This window comes from Schistocerca gregaria, chromosome 1 (genome assembly GCF_023897955.1).
Source record: "Schistocerca gregaria isolate iqSchGreg1 chromosome 1, iqSchGreg1.2, whole genome shotgun sequence".
Lineage (NCBI taxonomy): Eukaryota > Metazoa > Arthropoda > Insecta > Orthoptera > Acrididae > Schistocerca > Schistocerca gregaria.
In genome coordinates this window covers 898,163,341-898,180,104 of record NC_064920.1, presented here as the reverse complement: position 1 = coordinate 898,180,104, position 16,764 = coordinate 898,163,341, and the positions used below count along the sequence as shown (strand labels likewise).

Below are 16,764 nucleotides of genomic sequence, written 5' to 3'. Positions count from 1 at the left end.
TTATTGGCACTCGTAGAACTATGAATAGTTGTTGTTGTTGTTGTTGTCTTGAATAGTACATGCTATGAATAGTACAACATTTATTTACAAAATACACTATCTTTGGAAGCAAGTCACTGAGTCTTGTAAACTGCATTGGAAGTCAGTTTTCATCGAAACAGGCGAAACGAAGAGCGCGTAAGCAGTTCTTGGCGCACCACAGAAGATATCTGGACGCGGGGTAGAAGAAAGTTGTCTTCAGAATTTATGTCTTCGAAATTAATTAACGCAAGGCGACATACACTACTGGAAATTGAAATAAGAACACCGTGAATTCATTGTCCCAGGAAGTGGAAACTTTATTGACACATTCCTGGGGTCAGATACATCACATGATCACACTGACAGAACCACAGGCACATAGACACAGGCAACAGAGCATGCACAATGTCGGCACTAGTACAGTGTATATCCACCTTTCGCAGCAATGCAGGCTGCTATTCTCCCATGGCGACGATCGTAGAGATGCTGGATGTAGTCCTGTGGAACGGCTTGCCATGCCATTTCCACCTGGCACCTCAGTTGGACCAGCGTTCGTGCTGGACGTGCAGACCGCGTGAGACGACGCTTCATCCAGTCCCAAACATGCTCAATGGGGGACAGACCCGGAGATCTTGCTGGCCAGGGTAGTTGACTTACACCTACTAGAGCTCGTTGGATGGCACGGGATACATGCGGACGTGCATTGTCCTGTTGGAACAGCAAGTTCCCTTGCCGGTCTAGGAATGGTAGAACGATGGGTTCGATGACGGTTTGGATGTACCGTGCACTATTCAGTGTCCCCTCGGCGATCACCAGAGGTGTACGGCCAGTGTAGGAGATCGCTCCCCACACCATGATGCCGGGTGTTGGCCCTGTGTGCCTCGGTCGTATGCAGTCCTGATTGTGGCGCTCACCTGCACGGTGCCAAACACGCATACGACCATCATTACCACCAAGGCAAAAGCGACTCTCATCGCTGAAGACGACACGTCTCCATTCGTCCCTCCATTCACGCCTGTCGCGACACCACTGGAGGCGGGCTGCACGATGTTGGGGCGTGAGCGGAAGAAGGCCTAACGGTGTGCGGGACCGTAGCCCAGCTTCATGGAGACGGTTGCGAATGGTCCTCGCCGATACCCCAGGAGCAACAGTGTCCCTAATTTGCTGGGAAGTGGCGGTGCGGTCCCCTACGGCACTGCGTAGGATCCTACGGTCTTGGCGTGCATCCGTGCGTCGCTGCGGTCCGGTCCCAGGTCGACGGGCACGTGCACCTTCCGCCGACCACTGGCGACAACATCGATATACTTTGGAGACCTCACGCCCCACGTGTTGAGCAATTCGGCGGTACGTCCACCCGGCCTCCCGCATGCCTACTATACGCCCTCGCTCAAAGTCCGACAACTGCACATACGGTTCACGTCCACGCTGTCGCGGCATGCTACCAGTGTTAAAGACTGCGATGGAGCTCCGTATGCCACGGCAAACTGGCTGACACTGACGGCGGCGGTGCACAAATGCTGCGCAGCTAGCGCCATTCGACGGCCAACACCGCGGTTCCTGGTGTGTCCGCTGTGCCGTGCGTGTGATCATTGCTTGTACAGCCCTCTCGCAGTGTCCGGAGCAAGTATGGTGGGTCTGACACACCGGTGTCAATGTGTTCTTTTTTCCATTTCCAGGAGTATATGTCTTCATTAAGGCAAAGAAGTTCCACGTATCGTCAGCCTTCAGTGCCGAATGTAGAGCGCCTCTGGTGGCAGGCCCGCGAACTAATTGACAGCTACGATATATAGTAGCTCCGTCCGAACAGGTCTTGGAAGGCCCAACGGCACCGACCGGTCGCCATGTCATCCTCATCCCACAGACGTTACTGGATGGTGGATATGAAGGTGCATGTGGTCAGCACACCGCTCTCCCGAGCGAGACCAGAGCCGCTTCTGCTCGGTCAAGTAACTCCTCAGTTTGCCTCAAGGGCTGAGTACACCGCGCTTGCCAACAGCGCTCGGCAGACCCATCCAAGTGCTAGCCCAGCCTGACAGCGCTTACCTTCAGTGATCTGACGGGAACCGGCGTTACCACTGCGGCAAGGCCGTTGGCACGATATACTGCAGGCGAATGTCTTATACGCTACAGTTTTCATTTCATAATCCACACGTATATGTAATCCTTTCTTCCATTCACTCTTAAACAAAGTAATGTTAACGATAAGAAAAGAAACCGTGCTGAAATACCATTACCTCATTTCTTCACACCGCTTGCCATTAATACCGTGATGCCATGACGTTACCTTTAATTCCGAGCGTCTTTTGGTGGAGGTTGAGCGTACAAAAGTATCAAGTGATGTAAAGTAATGCTACCGGCGTGACCTAGTGGAGAAAGTAAACCGCAACAGCGAACGGCGAACATAACATGACACAATCGTGACTTCTCGTGACGCGAAAGCCACTGCTAGAGAATCTCTGCAGAACCGTTGCGGTAGTCGGTACTCAAGCTCCAGAAACTTGAATTACATAAATTTCATAAGAACTTCTGCTTTTAAGATGATTTTTTTCCAAAATAAAGAAATTCTACCATAAAAAGTGTTAAGAGATTTTACATGAAATTCATGAGTCATTATACTATTTTTTAGCGAAAGGAAAACAAATTCATTAGAAGCATCAAAGACATAACTATAGTTTTAGATGTAACTTCTGGCATGGATTTACGTCAAAGCCGTATCACTGCGACAGTGATCGAATCTATAGCTGCGCGCGTTAGCTTGCCGTTTCCGGGATTCAGGGACGTGCCGGCACCGTATCGAATCCGCCCGGCAGATTAACGATTAGGGCGGGCGTGCCGGTTAGCCTGGATGTGGTTTTGAGGTGCAGAACGCTCTGATACCCACCCCCGGCCTAAGTTACAGATGGGGTACACAGACTGCTTATCCCGAGGGAGAACTGGGAGGGGGGCAGGGGGAGATTGTTGGCGACAGGAAGGGCATCCGGCCACACTCTACCACTAAAATTGTCACATACAGAATAACATGCCGACTCCGAGAGATGTGGATAAGGCCAGGAAAAAGAAGAAGTGAAAGAGATCGAATACTTCCTTCTCCCTACTAATTATCTTTTCCGCGACTCTCAGTCCCTATCAGAAGTTAATGAAATAGAGCAAACTGCATGACATGAAGCAAGATGATCATGATATGACGCTTAATACGATTTGCCACCTCGTGATCAAAAACCCCTCATGCTGCGCACACATGCGCGTGTATTTGTTAACTGTCCAAGAAGGCGTTCAGCTTTGTCCCTAAGGAGACCTTATCATTCCTACAATTCAGTAAATTCAATTGATCTTCGAGTAACGCAGGGGATGTAGCTATAGTAGAACAGACAAATGTATATAAGTTTTCCACGTACCTTACGTAATCACATTTGCTATTTGAAAACTATTCACAAAAGCGTAATGGATAAGACCTAGCAGCAACACAGCTGTCCCACTTTTTGTACAGTTACGCTTTGTTATTGTAGTCTAAAGCACATAGTCAGTTCTTCTGCAAGAAGTAGCAAACCAACGCCAGATTTTTACTCAGCAGATAGAGCGTGCGACAGAAATCTGTGAACGAGCAGGTGGTTTTTTGTCCGTTTAAGTCCACTTATCACTTGAAGCCATACAGCGGTATACAGCAAATATTTTTTACCAAATTACTAAACAGGATTCTATCATCAACGCAACTGCAACGTGAGAGGGAAGGCGTATTAAATCGAATTAATTGGCACAACTGAAACCTGGAGTGAGCAGAGATCGGGATGATGTGCCGAGGGTGAGTCAGAAAGCGGGCCAGCAATCTACTGGAGGCAACAGGGTTATGAGTGTCCAAATAATTTATTAACTGCATTGCAAGGCTAACACTCCGCACAGCGGCAGGGAAACGCCACAGTTTTCAAACGCCACAGGCTGGCTGGAAAAGGTCCCTCCGCTTTTTGCACCAAAGCTTTCCCTCTCACACACTGCCGAGGCAAAGAACGTCAAGGCTTAAAGGGTCCTCAGTCCTTCTCTGGGCTCTAACGATCCAAGCGCGCTATTTCCGTGCGAATCAGCGTCCACTGTTATCGAATTGTGAACGAACGCCACATAACTAGGCTCGCTCACTTCGTGAAGAACCGCTCAAGAAGGCAAACGGTTGCTTTTATCCAGCTATGGTATACTACGAGGTTGGTACGATGTGGGTCAGGATCGTTTCACAGTGTGACTGACTGCTAGCTTACTTTCTGCAGCGAGAGCAGCAATTACGAATTCTTTAATTCAGCGCAGATTTTGGCTAAAATGGATCAAATGGCTGTAAGCACTATGGGACTTAACATCTGAGTTCATCAGTCCCCTAGACTTAGAACTACTTAAACCTAACTAACCTAAGGACATCACACACATCCATGCCCGAGGCAGGATTCGAAGCTGCGTCCGTAGCAGCAGCGCGGTACCGGACTGAAGCGTCTAGAACCGCTCGGCCACAAAGCCCGACAGGTTTAGGCTAACTGAGCTTGGTTTAAAGTCCGTGTGTTGCATGTGTAATCTCACAAACGAAACTTGCTTTCGACGACCATCGGAAATGGATTTCTAGTAGGGGCACACGTGGGCACGTTACGCCACGTGCGTCGAGTGCTTCTCACAAAGTTTCACAATAGGTGCGGTTGGAGGCGCAGCGGCAGCAGCAGCCTGAGCAGGCAGCTGCGGAGTTTCACAACCGAGGCTCTTGCCGTGGCTACACTAGCTTCGGCGCAATCTGCCAGGGAAGAGATCGTCACCGGGGAAGATCGTCTGTGAAAATGCGAACCGCTGCGCAATGGCGGACACAGAGACGCGGAAGCCGCTGATGAGGAGTCGGCGTGAGACGCCTCAACATTCGCGCTTCCCGCCAACCGTGGCACAAGATTCCCGGACGATCCGGACTCGAGCGGGGAAATCTTTGTTGTATACTCCTCTCGTGGTTGAACGCAACCGTGAAGGGCAGCCCTGTTATGTCATCGTAGGTTCGTAACATTTAACCACTGAGATGACAAAAGTCGTGTTATACCTCCCAATATCGCGTCGGGTCACATTTTTCCCGGCGTAGTGCAGCAACTCAACATGGCATGAACTCAACAAGTCGTTGGAAGTCCCCTGCTGAAATACTGAGCCATATTGCCTCTATAGGCGTCCACAATTGCGAAAGTGTTGCCGGTGCAGGATTTTGTGCGCAACCTGGCCTATCGATTAGGTGCGATGAATGTTCGATGGGATTCATGTCGGCTAACTCGAGCCCTATCATCAGCTCTTATCGGGTTACATCTGGCCAGCCCACAGTTTCCCCGTAGTCTAGTGTCAAACCGAGCTTGTCACAAGTCCAGGAGATACGCTGCAGGCGATGTCGTGCTGTTAGCAAAAGGCACTTGAGTCAGTTGTCTGCTACCATAGCCAATTACGACAAATTTCGCCGCATTGTCCTAACGGGTACTTTCGTCAAACATCTCACATTGATTTCTGCTCTTACTTCACGCAGTGTTTCTTGTCTGTTAGCACTGACTTCACAAACGCCGTCGGCCACTGTGTTGTCCGCAGTGAGAGGCAAAGCCTGAAATTATGTATCTTCAGCACACTCTTACCACCGTGGGCCTCGGAACAGTGAATTCCCTAACGATTTCCGGAATGAAATGTACCATGAGTCCAGCTCCAACTACCATTCCGCGTTCAAAACCTGTTAATTCTTGTCGAACCGCCACAATCACGTCGTAAACCTTTTCATATGAATCACCTGAGTACAAATGAAAACTCCGCAAATGCGTTGGCGTTTGGTACCTTGTGTAAGCGATATTACCGCCACCTGGATATGTGTATATCGCTATCCCATTACTTTTGTCACCTCACTGTATATCCTGCAACGGTTGTGGAGTATGTACAATCAGCGTATTCATCCAGTGTTGGGCGGCGGGAAATAACCTGAAAACCCTACAAGATCAACGGCTTCGGTCTGATTAGCCTTTACGGACGAATATGGTCCCCAGTGGACGAAATGCCACTGGAATCCATAAAGCCGCAGGGCAGCGCTTCGGCCCCAGTCTAGGTGCTACTGATACTGTGGTGTGACACACATTTTGGAGTGAAGCCACAATGTCGATAGAGGTTTCAGAACTGCTCGAGGAAGGCAACGGGAAACCATCTCGTACTTATTCCTTACGAAAATCTTTAGTGTGACTGGAAAACTTAAGCCATGACGCAAGTACTTCGATGCTACATATTCAGTATCATCCACTAAGGAGTCGAGTCATGGACAACTACCGCATTATTACGTAAGAAATTGAAATGTGAGCGTATCGAAGGATATTAGCCCTAGATTACTAAACCCTCGTAAAATTTATTATTGCAGAAGGGTATAAAACAGGATATTTCGTACTTAATTTGGTACTATGGTGTACTAGCAATGTAACATTTTCCCCACTTTAGTGTTCTAGGGTTAAGGATACCACGGACAGAAAATGTCACAAATGTCCCAGAACTGAGGAGTACGAACAAAGATTTAGAAATTCTCAATGCCATCAAGAGAAGAAAACTCGAAACCTTCGGCCATATATTGCGCAGTAATACGTATAGCCTGTTGCAACTGATACTTCAAGCAAAGAATGATGGAAGACTTGGTTTCGGACGTAGAAAGTTATCGTGGATAGAGAACTTAGTGATTTGTACCGAGAACAGAATCGCTTTTCAGAAAGGTCTTGGACCAAACAACAGATGCTACTAATTGTCAATTTTCTTGGAGGAAGAGGCACTTAAATAAGAAGAAGAAAACACAGTAACCACCCATTGTTGAAGTTGTTTTTCACATTTAAGTGGAATATAAAGATCACCTCATTTTTACTTGTCTCTCTCTGTCCCTTCATTTAGATGCCACTTCCAATTAAATGAATGAATTCGATTCAACCACTGGGCTTGAGCCGGGTGACGGTTCGTCGGTTGCTTGAATAAACAGTCCAAACAGTGTAGGTAGTGAATGTGCCCGCGTTATTTAAACGAAAGGCTGGCATTTCCGTGAACTTGTCAATGCTGCAACGCAACGACCTGCCAACAAAGAGAAGTGAATAATTTCACAACGGTTGCCCCTGGGTCGAGCTTGCTAAAGAAATCTCAAAATCGCTCATGACAGTCGAAACCGGTAATTAACAATATTACATTGCAACTGTTACTAATAAATAAACAGCTACAATTTTTAAACATCTGCTGTATCTCTCTGTAACACGTTATATCTTTCCTTTGAAACTTCCTACTTTCTTTCACAATACTACGGTTATAAATATCACACTGGAGTAGCCGTATGAGCCAATAAAATTTACTGTAGCTTTAACTGATGACTTATTTCTTCTAGCAAGCAGTAACCAAGTATTTGCAACAACTTTCCGTCTTATTTTAGAAGAATCGTAAGTGTTTTGTTTCAGAGGTGGCTAGCCATTTGCATTGTTTCTAACAACAGCATAAATCCTTTAGTATCTCAATATTTTCTTTCAATTTCGCAATCTGACGAATACCTTTGGACAAGCTAATCCAAGGAATGGGCAAAGTATTTTTATTGCTGTAGCCAAACATGCTTTTACTAGATAAAGACACAACAAAACTTAACAAAATCCTGTCATTTACCATACATTTCATGCTTGCTGTGTGAATGTTTATTTATGGTAACGTAATGAGGAGCTTTTGAATTACAACCATCACACTGAGCCTTGAACAATAAAACGCAAGGCAAAGTAACACCCAACACCAGAGAGTGTCTGACCAGAGGAGTGGATGTGGTAAAGTGAGAGCGAACCGACAGGTCCGGAACAGGTGGCTGGCTCGCCGCTCTGTCCCGCTGACCCACTGCCGACCAACGTGAATACACTCATGTGCAGCTGCACACGCCGCGTTCAGCTGGTGATCTCAATGCACGGTACCAACACGAACTCTTCCCAGTGAGATCGATTTCACATTTTTTCCACCGATGACATACTCGATGCTGGACATCTGGTGCTGTGAAAACACGAAGTTTCAGATTTTTCGGGTTCCGTACCTCAATCGGTAAAATCAGAACACTTATGGGATCACTTTGTTGTCTGTCTGTCTGTTCGCCCGACAGTTAAAAACCCATTTTATTAGGAACGAGTAGATCGATGTAAAATATTGAAGCTTCTAAGTCAATGCAGTCAAAAGATACGGCCATTTATGCCATATTTTGATACTCGTGAAATCCCTCGTCAAAACCTATAGGGTACTTCCGGCTGCCCATGAACATCGAAATTTTGCAAGAAGCTAGGTTTCACAGCAAAAGTAATGGACAAAATTCGAACTTGGTAATTTGGAATTATATCCCATGGAAAAAACTTTTTAGACAGTTGTTATGCGACTGTCTGCTTGTCAGTCCGTCTGTTAAGGAACGGGAGGACGTATCAGGTTGACACTTGTGTCACATACTGAGGTCTATAGCTCCTTGGTCGTGTAAAAACGTTACGCTTCTAAGTCAAAGCAGTCGGGTGATACAGCCATTTTTGTCTCGTAATTTGATATGTGCAAGTTTACTCATTAAAACTTATACTGTACTTCCCGTTGACCTAGAACAATGAAATCTGGCAAGATGCGAAGTTTACAATTAAAGGAAAAATTGAGAAATTTGTTAATCAGGAAACGCATCACATGCAGAAATATTTTTTTTTTTTTTTTTTTGTCGTTAGTTATCCGACTTCAAAATTAAAGCTAACACATTCCCGTAAGTCATGAAATTCACGGGAGCGACGTCTTACCAGCATCAATGTCGATAATAGACAAAAATCGTCAACGGTCTAAAGTTTGTACCGAACCATCAGTGCGCGGGTCCTACTCGCACCTGACCATTTTTTTCAAATATAACTAAATTTTGTTGCATCACGAGTTAAATGCAAACTGTAGTAGATCTATCTTTAGATGGGTGGGCGCTTCGATGAATTTCGCATACTGTAGTTTATCAAGAGTTTCACAACGAGTCTGCCCTGTGACAACACTGAAAACCGTCACCAACAACAAACTGTTTTGTGTTTCTAAAACAAGAGTGTCATGTACTTGTATTTCACTTGAAAAGAAAAGTTTAACCTTGAAATTAATCTTATGCTAATATCTCCGCTTAAATCATTCTATCAGTGATTAACAAAAACTTTTAAGCCAAAAGGGGCATGCTCGGTAGAGCCAGTAAACGAAATAGAAAAGTAATTTTGCATGACATAGCTTTGTAGTCCATCTCATGTGCCGTGACATCGGCAGACTATCGTAACTGAGAAAAGATGCCCGTAACACATTTTTAGGAAGAGGTCTTTTGCGGAAAAAGTTGATCAGGGTTCTCCCCGAACGACTGTCTTAAGTTGTGTCCTCCTGCTTGTTAAATTTCACATTGTTTGTTCAGATCTGTTGTTCCAAGTGCCATTTAATGTTTAATTCTACCAATGTCACTATCCGTGTTTCGCCAAAACGAAATACGTGGCAGGATCATTCTGGAAGTATGTGTATTTTGTACAGATGGTTTTTAACAGCAGATTAAGTCTGTAGTAAATTATGATTTCCCTTCCCTCAAGAAGGTCGTTTCGAGAGATGACTGGATATAAGTAGAACGAAGGAGCGTAATGAGCATCTGATGACGGGCTTTGCGCGAACCTTGACCGCGGCCAGCGGAAAGAGAGAGGCTGACATTGAACCACAAAGAGGACGCGTTTTCTCGTAAATTGAGCCGGCGAGGACTACGGACGTCTAATGTATCCTTTCCAACAGGTCAACAAAGAGTTCAACGGGACAGCTAGTTTTTCCGAGCACTTCAGCATCGAGGTCATTAAGGAAGGTCTGCGGTGCCTTATGTCTAATTTACGCAGCGAGATACTCATTAGTTCGATGAATAGCTCTTATTCGAAATGCCACAACTTTCTCACAGTTATTTTGTCTGCAAGGATACGTGCTTCTGAGCACTAGGTAGTAACGTTTTCAATTACGTTACCAGGAAATTGAATGTTTACTCTTTAATCTCCCATATTTTCTTTAGTTTTCCCCCGTAAAAAATTCTCAGCTCGTGCGTACAGTCGCTGCAGAACTGCTGTGTCAGACAGTAACGCAACAACGTATTGTACGGTTGTAATGAAATTCGATAGGATAAAGAGAACAATACATGTTAGTTGGACAAAGGGCTCCTGGAATGAAACACCGTGAAAATTACATTGCCTACTTCTGTATCGCCTGGGAGGCTGCGTTACTAATCTCGCCGTGTACAGGTACGAAAATCAAGAATCCCGTGCGTGACTTACATCCAGCAATAGATTTGCAGCCAAAGCACCCAGTGGTAACGACAAAAAATTACAAATCTTTTTCAGATTTCCCAATTGCAGCACATCCGTTCTACTGAAGTATTCTCATTTTGTCTCATTATTTTGGGTTAAGAACGATAGTACACAAATCTGATGCTCTAACAACACAGACAAAAAACAGTTACTGAAACCAGTTAATAAAATTTATATATTACTAACATGGACTATGTAAAATGTAGAATATTTTGCTGTACATGAACGTGTTTTGCTTAGCTCTCATTTAGAATAAATTTAAGGAAATCTGTCTGAACTTATTGAACGTGCAAATTTCCTGATGGACACATTAGTGCCAAGAAAAACGATATACACTGTCTTAAAGGTGCTGTGCTACGTAGACCTTATTAAGTAAACTGAAGAATATAAAACTCTGAAGTATTTAGGAAACCTCCGACAAAACGAAAAGAATTTAAAACAAGTGAGTAGCAGTAGTAACCATTTTTTTATGTACTTAAGCTTATTATTGTCCGTCGAGATATTACTGTGCAGAAAAAACCTTGCTTAGCATATATAACCTCTTTCTCATTCCCTGAAATAATATTACTGAATAACGAAACTTTTATTTGTTTCCTGTGGAAGACATTTCTTTCTTATGGAAGACATTTGTTTCTTATTACTTAAATTTAGGACATCATTTACAATTACCTTCTTATAGTGCGTGCGAAAGGTTTGAGGAACTGTAACAATCTTTCTTTTCACGTAGCAATTATTTGCTAGTTGCTGCCTGAGTATTATGTAAGCTATATATACAATAGCATTTTAACTTCTTCTCGATGGAATTCATGTTACAGCTTTTTGTACAGTTTCTGTAAAGCATCTTTATTGTTATAAGAAGTACTTAAAGATCACGTCACCACTGGACAAGTGTAGCTGAAGTGTGGTGTCCTCCAATGGGGTAATTAGTTGTTAGAAATTAAAAGGAGAAGGGGGTAAGTAAACGTGCAAATCAAGTTTATAATATGTAAAATAATTCTTCGACAGCGTTCAGAGCAGTAGATTTGCAGAAATGAAACGATGTGCACAAGACTAAGTGAGGTGGACCTGCACAACAGTGATTTCCGTCCTGGGAGCATTACAGACTTAGAAATATCGTCATTACTATCATATTATAAATGTTAAACTGGGATTTGCACCCCTCCCTCCCCTGCCCCGTCTCCTCACCCGTTTACTGCATTTTAAGATCGGATGAGGAAACTGTCATCTTTCAGGGAACCCACATGTCTCAACCCTTAAAAAAGCAAGTAGCGACTCTGGGATGTACCGTCTGCCACGTATTTTATGTGATTTGCACAGTATATATGTAATTATAGACTTCACACTTTCAGAAGTCTCAGTGGGTAGCTGCAGTGTGCTCTCTCTCTCTCTCTCTCTCTCTCTCTCTCTCTCTCTCTCTCTCTCTCTCTCTCTCTCTGTCTGTCTCTCTCTCAGTGAAACGGCTGTGTCTGTGGCACGGCGCGACTCGCTTTCTGGTTACGACACCCGCGGGATAAACCGCCGCTGCTGCGGCCGCTGGAAAGTTGTGCCGCGCGCAGTCCCTCTAAATGTCACCGCTCTTTCCATGCGAATACAACCACATTTTTGGGCGCCATTTTCTCCTGTCATTTTCGGATAGTCACTGGAGAGCTAACAGGTACTCTTGCCAAAAATTATGTGGCCTCTAACCTCAGCCGTAAGTCACCACGGTCTGATGGAGTCTTTGTCAGATTTGCGTGCTCCCAGCAGCAGCAATAGACCATTAGTTGCGTAAGACATTATAATGACACTACGAGTGAAAGACTGTATCAGAGAGTTCCATCACATTATTTTATTTTTTAAAGTCGTCAGTCTATCGAGTGGTTTGACATAGTCCTCCATCTCCAAACTTTATATTCCGGCTTCCTCAATCAACAACTTTGTAGAAATATTTTGCATTTTCCGATTTTCCTCTGCTTTGTAATGTCTACTCTCTTCCTTAGTTTGCCGTAGACTTCTTTATCCACCAGTTCTTTGCAGTATCATTACAAGTTACACATCAACTATCCAATACATAAATACCTTCCAGTTACTTCTTTTGTTTTTCTACTATGTATGTACCACAGCACTAACAGAATAACACCGAGACATTAGAAATTTTAGTTCTTGCTTCTGAAGTGGCAAAAACAAATCTCCTTCCAGTACGACTGTTGCACGGGGTGGTGAACCATCAAACTTATTATTGGAATGTAAGATTATCGTTTTGTGTGTTGTCTCTTCATTTTGGTAAATCTTGTTAAGATTTTTCTATCGGCGTTCTGTTGCTTCTTTCCCTTAACATAGTTGTTAAAACGATACGATAAACAGCATTGTATTCCAGTTGTTCATGTTAAGGCACGACATCGCCATTTCATTGCTAGTAACTGTTAATAACTGAGCAGTTTTCTTGATGAGTGCATTCTTCGACAACACCAATTTGCTTCTGAAATTTAATTTTATGCCATAAAATTATACAATCTTGCTCAACAGAGAAGAATACTATTTGACTTACGTGTCTTTCTTAAGCTCTGCGTTTCCAGAATCACCGATGTCCTTTCAGCTTCCTATCGTTGATCATGATGATGTTTGGTTTGTGGGGCGCTCAACTGCGGGGTCATCAACGCCCGTACAAAGTTCAAGTTTTTACACAGTCCAATTTTTACACAGTCCAATCTAGCCACTGTCACTAATGATGATAATGATGATGAAATGTTGAGGACAACACAGACACCCAGTCGGCGGGCAGAGAAAATCCCCAACCCGGCCAGGAATCGAACCTGGGACCCCGTGATCCAGAGGCAGCAACGCTAGTTCCTTTCGTTATTTCCCTCTTAGAATTGTTAATCCACATGCGTTTCTGAGCAGACTTAACACTTTATGATTGAACAATAGAGTAAAATCCAGAAGAGCTATATCGACAGCCAAACTTTCCATTGGTATCAATTCTTCCTGAAATTTTGCCCCCGTTGTACGATAGAAATGGCGCTGAAGAAAAAACTTAACCATTTTCATATAATGGCATTAGTTTATTACAAATAGCGCCCAAAACGAAGGTTAAAGCAAACGGTCCCAAACAACGGCGTTCTAGAGCTTGTTATTCTAAACGGCAATTGACAATTGGAAACATATAAAAAGCTTATAAATAGAATTTAACTATTGTAACCGGTATCGGTAACGACATGAGTCTTGGATTATAGCTCTGATGATTCAGCAAGTATAGTGGATGTGATCGGTTGCTGCGTTGGACACAAAGCGAAATGAGCATGAGAATCCTTCCATGCCCTGAAATCGTTAGATAAAGCTTGTTGTACTGCTGAGTTCGGTATATCACAGTATTATTACTACAAGGAAATTAGTATGTACTACATAATTTATGTACCGAGGTGAATTATAAGGATTATAGCGATATAAGCGACGTACTGATATCTGTCAATGTCAACAACGCTTTGCAGCAGGTTTTACCATCGGTCCCATTGTCTCAAAGGCCACACCATTTTGTGACAACTAACACTAACCCATTCCGCGTCCAACAGTAAAGAATCATTAGACATACAAATACACCGCCTAAGGAAAACAAGTGAAGCACCCAAAAGACGCAGTCGAACGCCATAGAGATGTAAGAGGCGCGTACAGCATCAGATGTTGAGTTGTAACTCGTGTGGGACAGCGTTATCGGCACCTGACAGTCTGAAAGGGACCTTATTGTGGGTCACCATTTGGCCGGCTGCTCAGATCATGCACTATCCAGATTCCCGGTGTTTTCGCTGTGGCAGTGGCCTGATGTTGGACTGCATAGGAATGAGAGCATGCATACTCGTCGTAAAGGATCCGGTTGACCACCTGTTACTAACACAAAGGAGGATCGCACTATTGCGCATCAAGCACATCGTAACACCTTGACATCTGCGCCTTTCATCCCAGAACAAATAACATACTTCCTGCAAGATTCTGTGTCATTCCGCATTACTGGTAGGAGTGTAATAGCAGCTGGCCTAGGGAATGACCGTCGCATGCGTAGGTTGCCGTTAACACCACAACACAAACGGCTACGTTTGGGATGGTCGCGTGACCGGGAAGCATCAACTGCTGATGAAAAGCGTCACACTATATTCAGCAATGAATCGTGGTTGCACACTAACCCATTTGACGATCGTCGGCGAGTACGGCTGTGACTTGAGGTCCCATTCTTCCAACGTTTTGCAGGTGCACAGCGATGTTACTCGCAGCGTCATGGTGTGGGGAGTAATCGGGTATAACTTCAGGTCAAGTCGTTGGTGATTGAGTAAACTCTAACGACACAACGGTACGTCAAAGACATTCAGCTTCCTCATTCTGCGACGGCATGGTAGTGCCATTTTTCAACAATACAATGCTCGTCCACACATTAAAGATGTCTCTGTCGACTATCTGTACGATGTCGAGTGCCCGAAAGCACACATGTGGGACCAGCTCGGACGTCAATGCTGTCCCACCGACAATATCCCGGATATCAACGACCAGTTACAGAAGTTGTGTGCCAGCTTGCCTCAAGAGAGGATACAACGGCTGTATGACACACTTTCCAAAGAAATCATTGTCGGACAGAGGGAATGCAACGTCATACTGCTAAGTGATCTCATACTGCCGAATTCTTTGAGAATTTGATTTGATATTGTAATCATTAAAATAAAATCAGACGCCCCATCAACCTGTGAAGTTTCATTTCGTCCCTCCTCTTCTTCTACGTGCTTCACGATTTCTGTCACGCAGTGTATTTCACATTTCCCAGGTCTATAATTAAAGGGCAGACCAGTAACACCAAGCGGCAGTTCGTCTACCTTTGCACGTAACTTCCTGTTCCGCTACCTGGCACTGTTCCAGTGTTATTGTTGCCGTTCTCTTTCGCAAAATTATTTTTTACTAATAGTCCCTGCACGTGATCTTTAACTTGGTATCAATACTGAAAATAAACATTAGCCAGTTCTTGAGCACGCACAAGATCAAGATTATAGTCTCTCCAGACTCCCCTCGCCCTTCCCAACCCCCCCCCCCCCAACACTCCCACGCAACCCAACAGCTGATGCTGGAATGACCTCAGGAGAAAGGCATCTGAGACGACCTTTCGACGTTCCTCTTGCATAACGTCCACTCCTTTGTAATGAGCATTCGAGGCACGCCTCCTTCGCATTAGCCGGGTGCAGGCGCTGACCTATGGAGTAGGCTCGGAAACCGTGATATTTTAGCGCTCTGTTGGTCAGGGGTGAATATCTGGAGAACATCTGTTAAAGTAGACATAGTTGTAAGTTAACAGAGAATTTATAAAATAATCGTCACTCAGAATTCTCTAGATAACGAGGAATTCCGATTAGATTCTCAGAGCGCAAGCAGACTTCGTGACCACGTCGCTCCATTCACTGGATAAACCATGAAATGTGGTGCTACACGTCCCCCTCATGTCAGCCGTGGTACTTTCGGGATGACTGCATTAAGAATGGCGTCGAAAAAATGATTAACAAAAGTTGTTAGTTTCCAAATGTTGCATTATTCCAGTGCGGAAAGGTAAAATGTATTTTAGTCTACGGTCGGACCAATATAGCCATTTTCTCTCTCCTACAGCGTTCCAGAAAATTAGTTTCCATAATTAGGAAAAAATTTTCCTTGATTAATATAACACACACACATAAAGAGTAAGAAAAAGCTATATTATTTCACAACTTTCTTTTAAATATCATCCCAATCTAACATGTTCTATTAACGTGGCACTTGAGACAGAAAATGACCAACGTAATCACTTCGATCAACACGGACGTGCACCCACAATTTTGATACACAACATATTCAAAACGAAAATGATCTGTATGATGTACTCACAATACATTAACTTCAGAAAACAATTCTTTTTAATATACATCCTTCAACAATACCGCCTTTAAATAAAAAGCTTACAACAACATATGAACTGACATACTCCAATTTTCGTAATGACACTCTTCAAATGTGGCCCGACCACATACAAAACTTCCATTCTTTTTCCATAGCACTTTTGAGGACAATTTTCCACTGTAAAAATTAAGCTACTTTAATTTTATTAGCTAATTACTTGGTGTAGCATTCTGTATAATTTTTATGCAAGTATAAGTTACGCAGTCTTACAAAGTTTAATTAAACCAATTCTTTATGGTATAGTTAATGTAATTTAATAAATATGTTTCCAATCTACAGTTCTTTATTACGGTAGCATATGGTTTCTGAATACGAACTCGACAAAGGTGGAACGAATCTCTGCTAAAAAATTTAAAAAATCTACATTCCGCTGGTAACAGTCACGATGGCATCCAAACTGGCGCTTTTCGAATACAAAAACAGTACTCTGTATTTCGTATTTGCATAACGCCCGCAGTGGCTACCCAGTGCTGGTCGT

The 16,764-nt window shown here is 43.9% G+C and overlaps 1 protein-coding gene across 14 annotated transcripts in view; it reads left to right on the top strand.

The window, feature by feature from the left end:
• Window positions 1-16,764, top strand: part of LOC126274364 (uncharacterized) — a 317,226-nt gene that overhangs the window by 68,262 nt on the left and 232,200 nt on the right. The window lies entirely within an intron of this gene.